The sequence below is a fragment of the Podarcis raffonei genome, chromosome 13 (assembly GCF_027172205.1).
Source record: "Podarcis raffonei isolate rPodRaf1 chromosome 13, rPodRaf1.pri, whole genome shotgun sequence".
Classification (NCBI taxonomy): domain Eukaryota; kingdom Metazoa; phylum Chordata; class Lepidosauria; order Squamata; family Lacertidae; genus Podarcis; species Podarcis raffonei.
Window position 1 is genome coordinate 42,845,883 of NC_070614.1, and position 13,415 is coordinate 42,859,297.

A 13,415-nucleotide genomic window follows, 5' to 3' on the forward strand; every position below is an offset into this window, starting at 1 on the left:
TGCTTCAGGTTACAGACGCTTCAGGTTACAGACTCCACTAATCCAGAAATAGTACCCCTGGTTAAGAACTTTGCTTCAGGATGGGAACAGAAATAGTGCGGCAGCAGCGCGGTGGCAGGGGGAGGCCCCATTAGCTAAAGTGGTGCTTCAGGTTAAGAACAGTTTCAGGTTAAGAACAGACCTCCAGAATGAATTAAGTTCCTAACCCGAGGTACCACTATATATTATCCCAGTGCTTCCTATTTCAAGAGGGAACATGGGTCAGTGGCTCAGAACCTGCATGATGTGATCAACCTTCAAACGCTGAGGCTGCTGAACCAACACTTGAACACCTGGTCTGGAGCAGAGTTGTAGGGAGAGAGGTTTTGCAGTGGAAGAGGTTGTTATTTATATATATTTTTAAAGCTCTTATTATGATTTATGTGGAAATCGTTCGTTGTGCATTTTTTAATGTTTTATGGTTTATGACTACTTTTTAATGTTGTAATTGCATAATTTATTCATGTTGTAAACAAAACTCTCTCTGTGTGTGTATGTGTGTGTGTGTGTGTGTGTGTGTGTGAGAGAGAGAGAGAGAGAGAGAGAGGTACTTTATTCAGTTCCAAACAGACAGATCTTTGCAGCTTTTATATAACTTGGAAACCACCAAGAGTGGCTGGGGAACCCAGTCAGATGGGTGGGGTACTACTAACACTACTACTATCACTTACAACAACAACTACTACTACTACTAATAAGCAGACTGACCAAATGGTGTCTAAAAAGGGATATGTGCATAAACGTATTGCTCAAAGGACATCAGTGTGTAATCTCCAGGCTGGTTCATCATTGCTCAGAGTTAAGACACATGCTTTGCATGCATAAGATTCTAGGTCCATTCCATGCTATACCCCCTTAAAGGATTTCATATAGGAGACTGGGGTATGATCCCTGTTTGGGGCCATGAGAAGCTGTTGCTAGCCCTGCCAGGGAAGATAATGCTGTGATGAGCCATGGGTCCAACTCAATGAGATTTGTGACCTTGGAGTGCTAACCTCTACAGTGCCTTCCAGTTGAGTGAATCTATGGTTAAAGCTTGGGATGTAGTAAAGAGGAAGTTTGATAGCTTGTCATGCTAGTTGGGGAAACCTAGGCTGGCATACTCTTTCATAAGGCAAATATAGGTGATGTGATGCCCTGGGAATAAAACAGTGGTGGTTCTTCATAGCTCATCTCAGTAATGGCAAGGGAAAAGCCAATGGCAAGGAATTGCTATCCTGCCATGTGCAGCGGTGTTGCTAAATGAACACATCTTTCTTTCCCTCATCCGATGGGACAGGCAAGGCAAGGAGTCTTTGTGTGAAAAAGAACAGCTTTGAATGAGGCAGAAGGAGAGGGAGGGGGGGCAGGCAGAGCTTTGGCCTGTGTGAGCATGTGATGAGAATTGAGCAGAGGGGGTTATGGCTATTGGAGTGCTGAAGCTAAGTTTCTCCCCCTAATAAGGACATATAAAGAATGCAGCTGGATTAGATCCATGGAACAGCTGGTTGAGCATACTGTCCTTACAATGGCCAACTGCACTTCCCATTATGGGAAGTCCTCAAGCAGGACCTGAGTGCAACTTGGGTGTGATCAATCTCTGGAGTAAATGAAAAGTGTGCATGCTCCCCTCTCAAATGTATATAGAAATGAGGAAACCTTTCTCCCCATGGCCAGCCTTCTGGCCTAACAAAAGCAGGAAGTACCAGACCAGGAACACATGCACACATAGAGGCATAACACGCATACGTGCGTAACACACTTCACACATCATGTGCTCCCACAAGCCTCTATCCATACGTACAGCTGAACGAGCAAACAGTGAGCTATGGCCCTTTTGCAGACCCCCATAGGAATTCTGCAGTCACTTTGAATGCTTTATGTTCTATGCCAATGAACCCATAATCAATCCTGGTTGCTCAATACTCACTGTAACCCCCAGCCTATAAAGGAAGACCTGGAGAAGGAAGAGAATTTACAGTATCTTTCATCTCTGTGTCAATCAGTGAGCCATTGATTCAATAGCTGAAGTGAGAGGTTATAGAAATAGGTAATCAAGGGTCCTGTCAGTTAAATCTGCCTGTAACATATAAATGTTTGTGCATTGAGATGGACAGCATTCTATAGCTGCTTTCCAAATCAGGAAGTTTTTATATGAAGAATGCAGATAAACAAGACCCTCTTGTAGCAAACATGCTAATACCAACCTGGAATGTTGAGCTTTGTCTCCTACATAGCAGCTATATCATTAACCCTTGATCATCAACATTCTCCATTAGCTGGGAAGGACAACTAAAGAGGATGATTTAGAGAACAGGTGGGGACCACTGTCAGGTGGGAGTTGCAGGTGGACAGAGCTTTCCCACTGCCCTGTCTGAAATGGCCACAGAGGCTGGTCAGAACTGTGATGTATGAAAGGAGCAAGACCAGAAAGCATGGCAGAGTTAGCAAGCTGCTGTTGACTACCATGAGGAACTCATAGGCATATGTGTCCACACAGCCCAGCTTGATCAGTTCTTGGGATATCACAGAAGTTGTCCAGGACATTGGGCCCACAGAAGTCTGTAAAGCCCTATTGTGCTCTGTCCAATTCCCATTCTGTAGACCTTTTTATGCCAGTGCTTATTCAACCTCATTCCCATGCCTCTTACTCATTCTTTTCCTTTTTTGCAACCCCCTTTCCACCTCCATTTTCACCTTCACTCTTTTTTACTTCTCTACCTTTCTCCTTTCTCTTCTCAATTCTCTCTTTCTGTGTGATTACCATCATTTCCATACCTTTTACAAGTGCTTTTTTCCCCTAAAAAGAAATGTTTAGGCGTACTCTCATTTTTCCTATCGTATTGAAATACTGCCCTTCAATGAGACCAAACTTAGATTCACAAAATGTTTAGGGGTATGTGTACCCCTGCGTTTCCCTAGAAAAAGCACTCCCTTTTCCTATTCTGCAACCCCCTTTGTATACACAACCCATACTGTTGCTCATCTTTAATATGAGAATCTTAAGAGCAAGTTGTGACTTTGCTTATTCAGATAGAGAATTTTAAGTTCAGTTGATGGATGTTGTATATATGTGGGTGTTTAAAATATCCTTTCTAAATTACTACATTGAATCTAGAACCTCATGTTAAAGACAATAAATTGTACCAGGAGTGATGGAATAAAGGGATGTGGAATAAAGTGGTGGTTTTAAACAGTGCTTTTCTTCTAGAAAGAAAGGTGTTGATACTTCATAACCTGGAGTATCCCCAGAAAAAAGCACTGGCTTTTAAACATGATATATTCTACTCAAACATATTCCAGAAAAAGCTATGCAGAAGAGCAGTTCTGGAATAAATAATTCATGCATACAGAAGTGAATCAAAACTATTCGCTTCCCTTGGAAGCAAATGAAAGTTAGTCATGTTCAGTCATTTCAATTGGTTTACTCTGAATGGGAACAACATTGGGTTTGGGTTTGGTTTACTTACTTACTTATTCCCTGCCCTCTCTCCCAAAGAAACCTATTTTATGACACACTGAGATAATTTCTTCAGTGAGCTGGCAGCTTATAAAATATTTTTGAATGAATGAATAAAAAACCTGTTTCTTTCCCCCTTTTACAGGCTACATGGGGCACCTAAAAGAAAACCACACAAGAATAAATGAATTCCTCTTGATGGCCATATCCCCAACATGGGAGTCCCAAGCCATCCTCTTTGTGGTCTTCCTTCTGGTTTACACAGCTACCATAGTAGGAAATGCTGACAGTAACTTCTGACCTTTGACTGCAAACATCCATGTATTTCCGGCTTGGGAACCTCTCCTTCGTGGACCTTTGCTACTCCACGGTCACAACCCCTAAAATTCTGAGTAATGTTCTCCTGACAGGCAGAATTTTTCCTCCCTTTTCCACATAGGCAACTGAAGTATATCTAATGTCTTCTCTTTATTCATTTTCCTCTAAAATGGGACCCCTTTGTCTAATCTCCCTGAAATCTGGCAGACCTGATATTCAGAGGCAGGAGTGTTTTGCCTGCCAACCCCATTCTGCTTCAAATCAAAGAAATCAATAGCAGAATAGAAGGAGGGACACTAGTTGTAAGAAATAATGATATCCAAAACACAAATTAACGAATCCCAAATAATTGAAATATTGATGGAAATTATGAAATAAAGGAATTATGAAAATACTTTAAAATCTGAAATCGAAATAGAATGATGAACATTTTTGTATTCTTTCTCTAATTATTTGTATGCAAAAACACACAGTGGGTGAGATTTGCTGTGAGATTTATTTGAGCCCTAAGAGGAGATAATCCAAGACTGGTGCTACTTTACATTTTCACTTTTGCAGCCATAAGCATACAGCCAGGAAATGGTTGCCTCATACTCTGCAGGATTCCAATGTAAGATCAAAAATGGTAACTATGGACCTGCACTAAGGCTCAGTCCCTTGTAGGCATATGTTTTCCAGGAGGAGAGGACAAGGAGAACGCCTCTGTCACCAACAAAATATTCTGTAAAATGAAAATATCAGAAGCCAACTTCTAGGAGCTTTATGACTTCTGAAAATTTCCATATATGCCATCAGTTATAGGGCAGGTAACTTTTGGAAATGGATTTGTGGGCTGAATTAGGACCTCTTTTAAGCTGAATTAGGCCTGTGGGTTAAAGGAACCCCCCCACTGACTGAGGAAGTGGCAGTCCCAGAAGTGCACCCCTTTGAGTTTCAGGCCAACTACCCACAAAATACTAGGGAAAATGAAGTGATTCATTTTTGGCATCCCCAAAAATGGAAGTGCTGCTGTAGTAGAAAAACCACTGCAGCTGTCTTTCTAACCTTTGGTTAGAATCCATAGAATCCATGCAGTCAAAAGAGGTTTCTTTGCATTCATTTGTCAACCAATTCTGCCATACCCCACCTAAAGGTAATGGATGTTCACTCCATTCTGCTTTCTGGAGCTTTAGAATTTAGGAATATAGGGAACTGTCTTATACTGAGTCAGAGCATTGATCCGCCCAGCTCAGTATTAGCTACACTGGGAGCGGCTGGGCCTGTTGGGTGATGTAGTTCAGAAACAACTGCAGAGAACCAAAGCTTTCCCACACCTGGCGTATATAGACTGATAGCTGCTTTCGGCGGTTTCAGAGAAAGGGTCTGCACCTGAAGCCTTCTGAATGCAAATTATATGTGTTTCCATTGTGCTAGGAAGCCTCCCCAAAGTAATGAAAGCAGGTAAAGAGAAACACAGATGGTGAAGTACAAGAGCCTGGACAGAGACAATTTTAAAGTACCCTTAACCAGAGAAAATAATTAGCAGCCTATAGGCATTTTATTTTGGGTTAATCAGCTGCTGATGGCAATGGGACAAAAGTAGGTGGCTTAGAATTATCAGTAAAAGCCAGGTCACGGCAGTACAATACGTCAACCTTGCCCAAACCCAGCTTGTATTGCCAGAAATAAATGTTCGTATTCGGAGGCAGAGTGAAGCTGACTTTTTCAGAGACTTCAGTTGCATCGCTCCATGCTTCGTCTTTGCTGTCAATCTTCGTCCCACCATATTCAGCTGTCAGGGAAATTTGTGCCGTCAACAGTAATTTAGTGAGACCTTCTGCTCCAACTGTAACACTCGAAGATACACGCCAGTTGTGTTCCATGCTGTGCATCTCTTTCTTCTCATATCCAACCTTCCTAACAATTTGCTGTTCCCAAGCAACACTTATTTTGGCATTATGGGAGAAGTAATGGTCTCCGTTTTGGCAGTTGGGATGGAGAGTGTAGACCACACTATCACTGTCAGCGTTCAGGTTGCTTACTCGGTGGTAAGAGTCCCCCTTGATAACATAAAATAAGTCATCACTATGGGCCAGGTAGTGGTCTCCACCACGGACAGCGTTGTGAAGACCAAATATCTCCAGGTCTTTGCCTTCATGGAAATCAGTAGATCTCAAGTAGCAGCCCAGGTCTGAACGGACAATGTAGTAATACTTGTCCACACCACAGAAATCAACTCCTTTAGTTTTGCTCTTGGGAAGTATTCCATGGACCTCTTTAGAAGGAAGAAAGAAATGGCTAGTTAGTTCTCTCACTTGGTTAATTGTTGTTCAGCGTCCTTGCACCAACCTATTCCCAATGCATATTTCTTACAGAAAAACCTGTTTTCTTATCTAGTTACAGCAAAAGCCAGTCAGAAATTGACTCACCTGGTATAGGTCAGCCAAAGACGATATTTCTGTGCCATCCTCTAAATGCCCTCCTGCAGGACACTCCATTCTATTCCGTCTCCTGTGTGCTTTCCATTTCCCACACCCTCAACAGTCAGTCAACATTCTGTGGCAATTCAGGAAGCTTAGGACTCACTGTGTTGTTTTCCCTCCCAATTAATTACGCCAACCCACACATTCCTGATATTTGTACTGCGAGAACCTTGGACAGTCTCTTTATCCTTCTTATATTGGGGTGCTCAGAACCGGACACAGTACACCAGGTGTGGTCTGACCAAGGCAGAATAGAGCAGTACTATTATTTCCCTTTATCTAGACTTGTTTTGATGTAATCAAGAATAGCATTAGCTTTCTTTGGTGCTGCATCACACTGTTGACTCATGTGATGACTGTGGTCTACCAAGACCCCTAAATCCTTTCCCCATGTACTACCGGCAAGCCAATTGTCCCCCATCTTATATTTGTGCATCTGGTTCTTCCTGCTTAAGTGTAGAACCTTATGTAAATGACTGAGAGGAGATATGATAGCCATCTTCAAATATCTAAAGGGCTGTCACATGGATGATGGAGCAAGCTTGTTTTCTCCTGCTCCAAAGGGTAGGACCCAGACCAATGGCTTCAAGTTGCAGGAAAGAAGATTCGAACTAAACATCAGAAAGAACTTTCTGACAGTAAGAACTGTTTGACAGTGGAACAGACTCCCCTTGGCAGGTTGTGGACTCTCCTTCCTTGGAGGTTTTAAAGAAGTACTATACAGCGGAAAGGAGCAGCCAAGCATACTAGGACTCAATTTCTTGACTTTAAGAAAGCCGACTTCATAAAACTTAGGGAAGTGCTGGGTGATACTAAAAGGAAAGGAAGTTCATGATGGCTGGGAGTGTGTTAAGAGGGAGATAGTAAAAGCACAACTTCAGGCAGTACCAATGAGACGGAAACATGGAAGGTGCCTAAAGAAGCCAGGGTGGCTATCTAAAGAACTTTTAACTGAGTTAAGATTAAAAAAGGATGTGTACAAAAAATGGAAAAGGGGGGAAACCACCAAAGAGGAATTCAAACAAATAGCCAGCACATGTAGACACAAAGTCAGAAAAGCTAAAGCACAGAATGAACTCAGGCTTGCTAGAGAGGTTAAAAGCAACAAAAAAGGCTTTTATGGGTATGTTCGTAGCAAAAGGAAGAACAAAGAAACAGTGGGGTCACTCAGAGGAGAAGATGGTGAAATGCAAACAGGGGACACAGAAAGGGCTGAACTCCTCAATGCCTTCTTTGCCGCAGTCTTCTCCGATAAAGAAAACAATGCCCGACCTGAAGAATTTGGAGCAAATGATTCAGCAGAGGAAACACAGCCCAGAATAGCTAAGGAGATAGTACAAGAATACTTGGCTAGTCTAGATGTATTGAAGTCTCCAGGGCCAGATGAACTGCATCCAAGAGTATTAAAAGAACTGGCAGATGTGATCTCAGAACCACTGGCAGTCATCTTTGAGAATTCCTGGAGAACAGGCGAAGTCCTGGCAGACTGGAGGAGGTCAAATGTTGTCCCTATTTTCAAAAAAGGGGAAAGAGAGGACCCAAATAATTACCACCCAGTCAGTCTGACATCAATACCAGGGAAGATTCTGTAGCAGATCATTAAGCAAACAGTCTGTGAGCACCTAGAAAGGAATCCTGTGATCACCAATAGTCAGCATGGATTTCTGAAAAATAAGTCATGTCAGACTAACCTGATCTCGTTTTTTGACAGAATTACAAGCCTGGTAGATGAAGGGAACGCAGTGGATGTAGCCTACCTTGATCTCAGCAAGGCATTTGACAAGGTGCCCCATGATATTCTTGTAAAGAAGCTGGTAAAATGTGGTCTTGACTATGCTACCACTCAGTGGATTTGTACCTGGCTGACTGACCGAACCCAAAGGGTGCTCATCAATGGTTCCTCTTCATCCTGGAGAAGAGTGACTAGTGGGGTGCCACAGGGTTCTGTCTTGGGCCCGGACTTATTCAACATCTTTATCAACGACTTGGATGATAGACTCAAGGGCATCCTGATCAAATTTGCAGATGACACCAAACTGGGAGGGGTGGCTAACACCCCAGAGGACAGGATCACACTTCAAAACGACCTTGACAGATTAGAGAACTGGGCCAAAACAAACAAGATGAACTTTAACAGGGAGAAATGTAAAGTATTGCATTTGGGCAAAAAAAATGAGAGGCACAAATACAAGATGGGTGACACCTGGCTTGAGAGCAGTACATGTGAAAAGGATCTAGGAGTCTTGGTTGACCACAAACTTGACATGAGCCAACAGTGTGACGCAGCAGCTAAAAAAGCCAGTGCAATTCTGGGCTGCATCAATAGGAGTATAGCATCTAGATCAAGGGAAGTAATAGTGCCACTGTATTCTGCTCTGGTCAGACCTCACCTGGAGTACTGTGTCCAGTTCTGGGCACCACAGTTCAAGAAGGACACTGACAAACTGGAACGTGTCCAGAGGAGGGCAACCAAAATGGTCAAAGGCCTGGAAACGATGCCTTATGAGGAACGGCTAAGGGAGCTGGGCATGTTTAGCCTGGAGAAGAGGAGGTTAAGGGGTGATATGATAGCCATGTTCAAATATATAAAAGGATGTCACACAGAGGAGGGAGAAAGGTTGTTTTCTGCTGCTCCAGAGAAGCGGACACGGAGCAATGGATCCAAACTACAAGAAAGAAGATTCCACCTAAACATTAGGAAGAACTTCCTGACAGTAAGAGCTGTTCGACAGTGGAATTTGCTGCCAAGAAGTGTGGTGGAGTCTCCTTCTTTGGAGGTCTTTAAGCAGAGGCTTGACAACCATATGTCAGGAGTACTCTGATGGTGTTTCCTGCTTGGCAGGGGGTAGGACTTGATGGCCCTTGTGGTCTCTTCCAACTCTATGATTCAATGATTCTATGATTCTAGTATTGGTTGTGCTGGCCTGGATGCACCCAATGGTCTGGCTTGGTATGCGGCATTTCCCTATACTTCTGAGTGCATTTATCATCTGAATGAGTATCAACCATAGCGTTCAACATGATAAAATAGCCACTAGCCACCAAATGATTACAGGATGTAGATAGCTTATATTTAATGGGTGCAAATACAGTGTGTACCTGTTACTCACAGCTAAATAATGTACTCTTCAGAGCATAGAATGCAAGTTTCTAAGGTTGTAATCCTATCCACACTTTGGGCGAGTAACATAGCTGTCAACGTTTCCCTTTTTTAAAGGGAAATTCCCTTATTCTGAATAGGATTCCTCGCAAGAAAAGGGAAAAGTTGACAGCTATGGCGAGTAAGCCCTATTGAACGCAAATGAGGCTTACTTTTGCATGGAGACACTTATCCAAGCATTTGTTAAATTGATTTACTCGTGTGTCTACATTTCTGGAGAGGAGAAAGCTTCTGATTTTTTTGCTAATGTGTGCTTTGACCCTAGTAGATAGGGGCAGTTGACTACTCTCATTCCCACTAATTCTGGTGGTTAGGCTACGGGTGTCCTTCATTGTGTAGACACGTTATTAATTTTTTTATACTGTGAAATTTATATGGCACTTGATTGTAAACAATGATAACTCTCATAGTCACTCTCAAAAGGCTGGGAAATCCAGTCAGATGGGCGGGGTATAAATATAATAATAATAATAGTAATAATTGTCAGATGTGCGTGCAGGAGCCATTCCCTGTGACCAATAGGACTTTGTAGGACTGGGACATTTCTAAGTTTATTCTGAAGAGGCAAGGCGCAGCCTCACAGGTGAGGCCCATTGGTATCTCACAGCACCTGGTGGCAAGAGCTGGGAAGGGATACAAGGTCAGCATTTCCCTTCAGCTCCTTGCCACAGCAACACACTCCCTGCCTTGCTGCGTTTGGCTTCTTGCTTCCTGATCCTTGAACCTTGGCTTCTTGACTCCCTGCTTCTTGACCCTCGGACCCTTGGCTTCTTCACTCCTGGCTCTCTGACCCTCGGATTCTTGGCTTCCTGACTCCTGGTTTCTGGACCCCCATTCCTGCTCCCACCCCACCATCTTGCTCCCAGTCCTATGGTCCCCTGTCGGGACTTTGATCGCCCGTGAACCAGACCCTGACAATTATAATCATTACTATTATGTATCAGCAGGGTTGAGATGGAGGTTTGCAGGAGAAGGTGGAATTATCCCAAGGAACCAAAAGCAGAAATTGGGCTCTCAACAACAATAGATGAAATCTGGAGGGGAGTGGGGGAAATGCAGTTGTGTACCTAATCTCCAGCACCTCGTAGTACAACTTTTTGTTAATATACTTGTTAATATAATTTCTCAGTATGAAGTTCTGCTTATAAATACATTGTATATCTTTTTTCTTTATAAGCAATGAATGCTTTAAAAATACCGCTGCAAATTGCTCCTTGAAGAATACTGAGGAAGGGGTAAGAATAAAGCAAAATGCTCAGTTTCTAGTGAACCACTGAGGTCTCGGGATGCTGCAAAGCATTGGGGCTTAACAAAAAATAATAATCTCTAAAGTATATAAAACCATTGCTAGAATGGGAGTCTAAAGACGAATCTCCTGTTGTTTTTAAGCTACACCAAACATTATCTGGAGCTCTTCACAGTGATTAATTGGACTTTAACTGGTTGCTGCTGTTGTTTTTGAAATCATTTTCATTGCTTTTAAAAGTACAAAGTACAAATAAACAGAGGGGAAATAATATCTATATAAAGAGATTCTCTGAATCTCAGGACTTCCCCCCATCCCCTCCATGGGGTCTCGTTTTAAACATCTACTACTGCATATTCATCCATACTCTAATTTTTATATCAACCATATTATCCATAGTAATTTTTACACTACAGTGAAATAAAAAGCCTGCTTCTGTTTCTATCTTTCCGATTATTTTATAAAGTTGTTATCCTCTTGGTTTCTGAGTTTTCCAGTCAGTTTTGCCATCTCAGCATAGTCCATCAGCTTGGTTTGCCATTCTTCTCTGGCAGGGACTTTAGCTTCTTTCCATCTCTGAGATAGTAGCATCTGGGCAGCTGTTGAAAAGTCTTTTCTGTTCCTTTGGTATGTTGGTACATGTAATTCCTAATAAAAAGGCTTCTGCTTTCTTAGCAAAAGTTATTTTAAGCATTTTTTTCCCCATTTCATTATATACCATCCCCCAGAAAGCTTTTGCTACCTTACAAATCCACCACATATGATAAAAGGTCCCTTCTTGGGGGGGCCGCTAGGGGCGCATTGGAAGATGGCTGACAATACCATCTCTCCGGCTCACACGAGGTAATTAAGAGACTGATATGGGAGTATGCAGCCTCCCTTGTTACCCCAAGGAAATGGGGAACACTGCCTTGCCTGCAGTTGCCATAAATCAACCCCAGATTCGAAAGAAGGGGGTGAGGCCACTAGGCACACAACCCTCGTGGGAGACGGCTCTCCCTGAAGCTGTCTCTGATCACGTGTCCGAGTTGCAGGAGCTCAAAATAAACAATTAGCGAGAAGCAAATGCACATATTTCGAGTGAAGATCAGGAGATAAGACTGCTAATTAAAGTGATCTCTGTGAAGTGGAGCGACGGGCTGGATTCAACAATAAATCAAGAAGAAGATTCATCAAAGGATCGGTATGTCGGAGCGGGACTGAAAAGGGGGGGGGCTTTTCTTTTTTATCTTATGTGAGTACGCAATAATCCTCCCCCCAAGAAAGAACCGTTGCAATTACTGATTACAAGCAGGATGATTAAGAACTGTGTGGAAATAACTTCCGGGTTAGCGCCATCGGCAATGGCGGAGTTCCTCTGACCGGGAGGAACCCGCTCTGCAGAAATCGGGTCTTGCCGCCGCGGCAAAGGCGGAGACCCTTAAAAAACCCCAGGCGGATGAAGCCTGGGGATGTGGGATTCGGCTGACACCAGGAGCGCCTCCCCCACTCATAGGGAAACCCCTTTTTTGGGGTCCCGAAAAGACATGGGGTGAGCAGCGCGGTGTTTTGAATCAACCGCTACCTCTGTGGAGTGAAGCCGCATAGCCGTTGCCGGAGAGTGCTGACTTTTTCCTGTAGACAATTGGACTCTAAAAGAAGTACCCGTGAGTAGAAACGGAAAATTGGACTAAAAATTGGACTAAAAATAAGTTAATTTGGCATTGAAGCGGGAAGGTATAAAACAGGAAGTCAACCTTTCCACTTTTTGTAAACAGATTGAAGCAAAAACCTTTCAAGCTAATTAGCCAGGAAAGTCGTGTATGAAGTTCGAGAGTCCTATCATTTACAACTATTAAAACTCCCCTGGAAGTGAGAGTAAAGGGGGGTGAATCTTGACTGTCTAAATCTGGAGAGGGAATAAAGAAAATTACGTTTTCCACCATCTCTGACCTGGGAACGGGGTGTCAGAGACAGAAACTATCTGAGACGTTCGTCGACCCTGAAGGGAACCTTAAGACAGATAGCAAAAGAAGGGAAACAAATTGAATCCAATGTTGCCTTTTGCATCTTAGAGAAACAAAATATTTGAAAGCACTTGAACATTTGGAAAATGAAAGTAACTTTTTTCTCGGTTGGATTTGCCACAAAAAATGGATACAAATAGAATTTGTCTCCTCTAGAGGGAGCCTGTCAAATTGTTGCGGCAGTTCACCGAGGAACTTCTACAGCTGTCAGATTAAGATCGTGGGAAAGGCTGTCTGGCTTTCAATGAAAATGTGTTGGGGGGAAGCGCTGGTGAGTGCTCTCTGCAAAACAAGCGCCTTGCTGGAACAGTTGCATAATAAGATCGACAGGATGAATGAAATGGCTGATATGATGTATGAAAAGAGGGACTTTGTGACTGCTGTGGCCTGTAAGGATGATTTAACAGAGAACACTGATACAGAGATCATCCAGGGCTTCTTTCAGGAACCTACTTTGACTACACAAGTGCAAGAGCAGATCACAATGGAAAAAGACTTAACCCAAAAAATTCAAATGAAGGTATTTGAGGTTCTGCAGGAGTACAAACCAATGCTTTCGAAGACATCAGGAGCACGCCAGAGGGGCTGGGGAGCTGAGGAGGTTCTTGTCATTGGAGGGACTTTGAAGCATGCTGTAAAATATTTCTTGGATCAGGTTGATGGATGTGGGGAGTGGGACTGGGGGGAGTGGGGTGGTTGGATGAAGGGAGGTGACGATAATTTTGTGTTGGAACGCCCCGGAGAT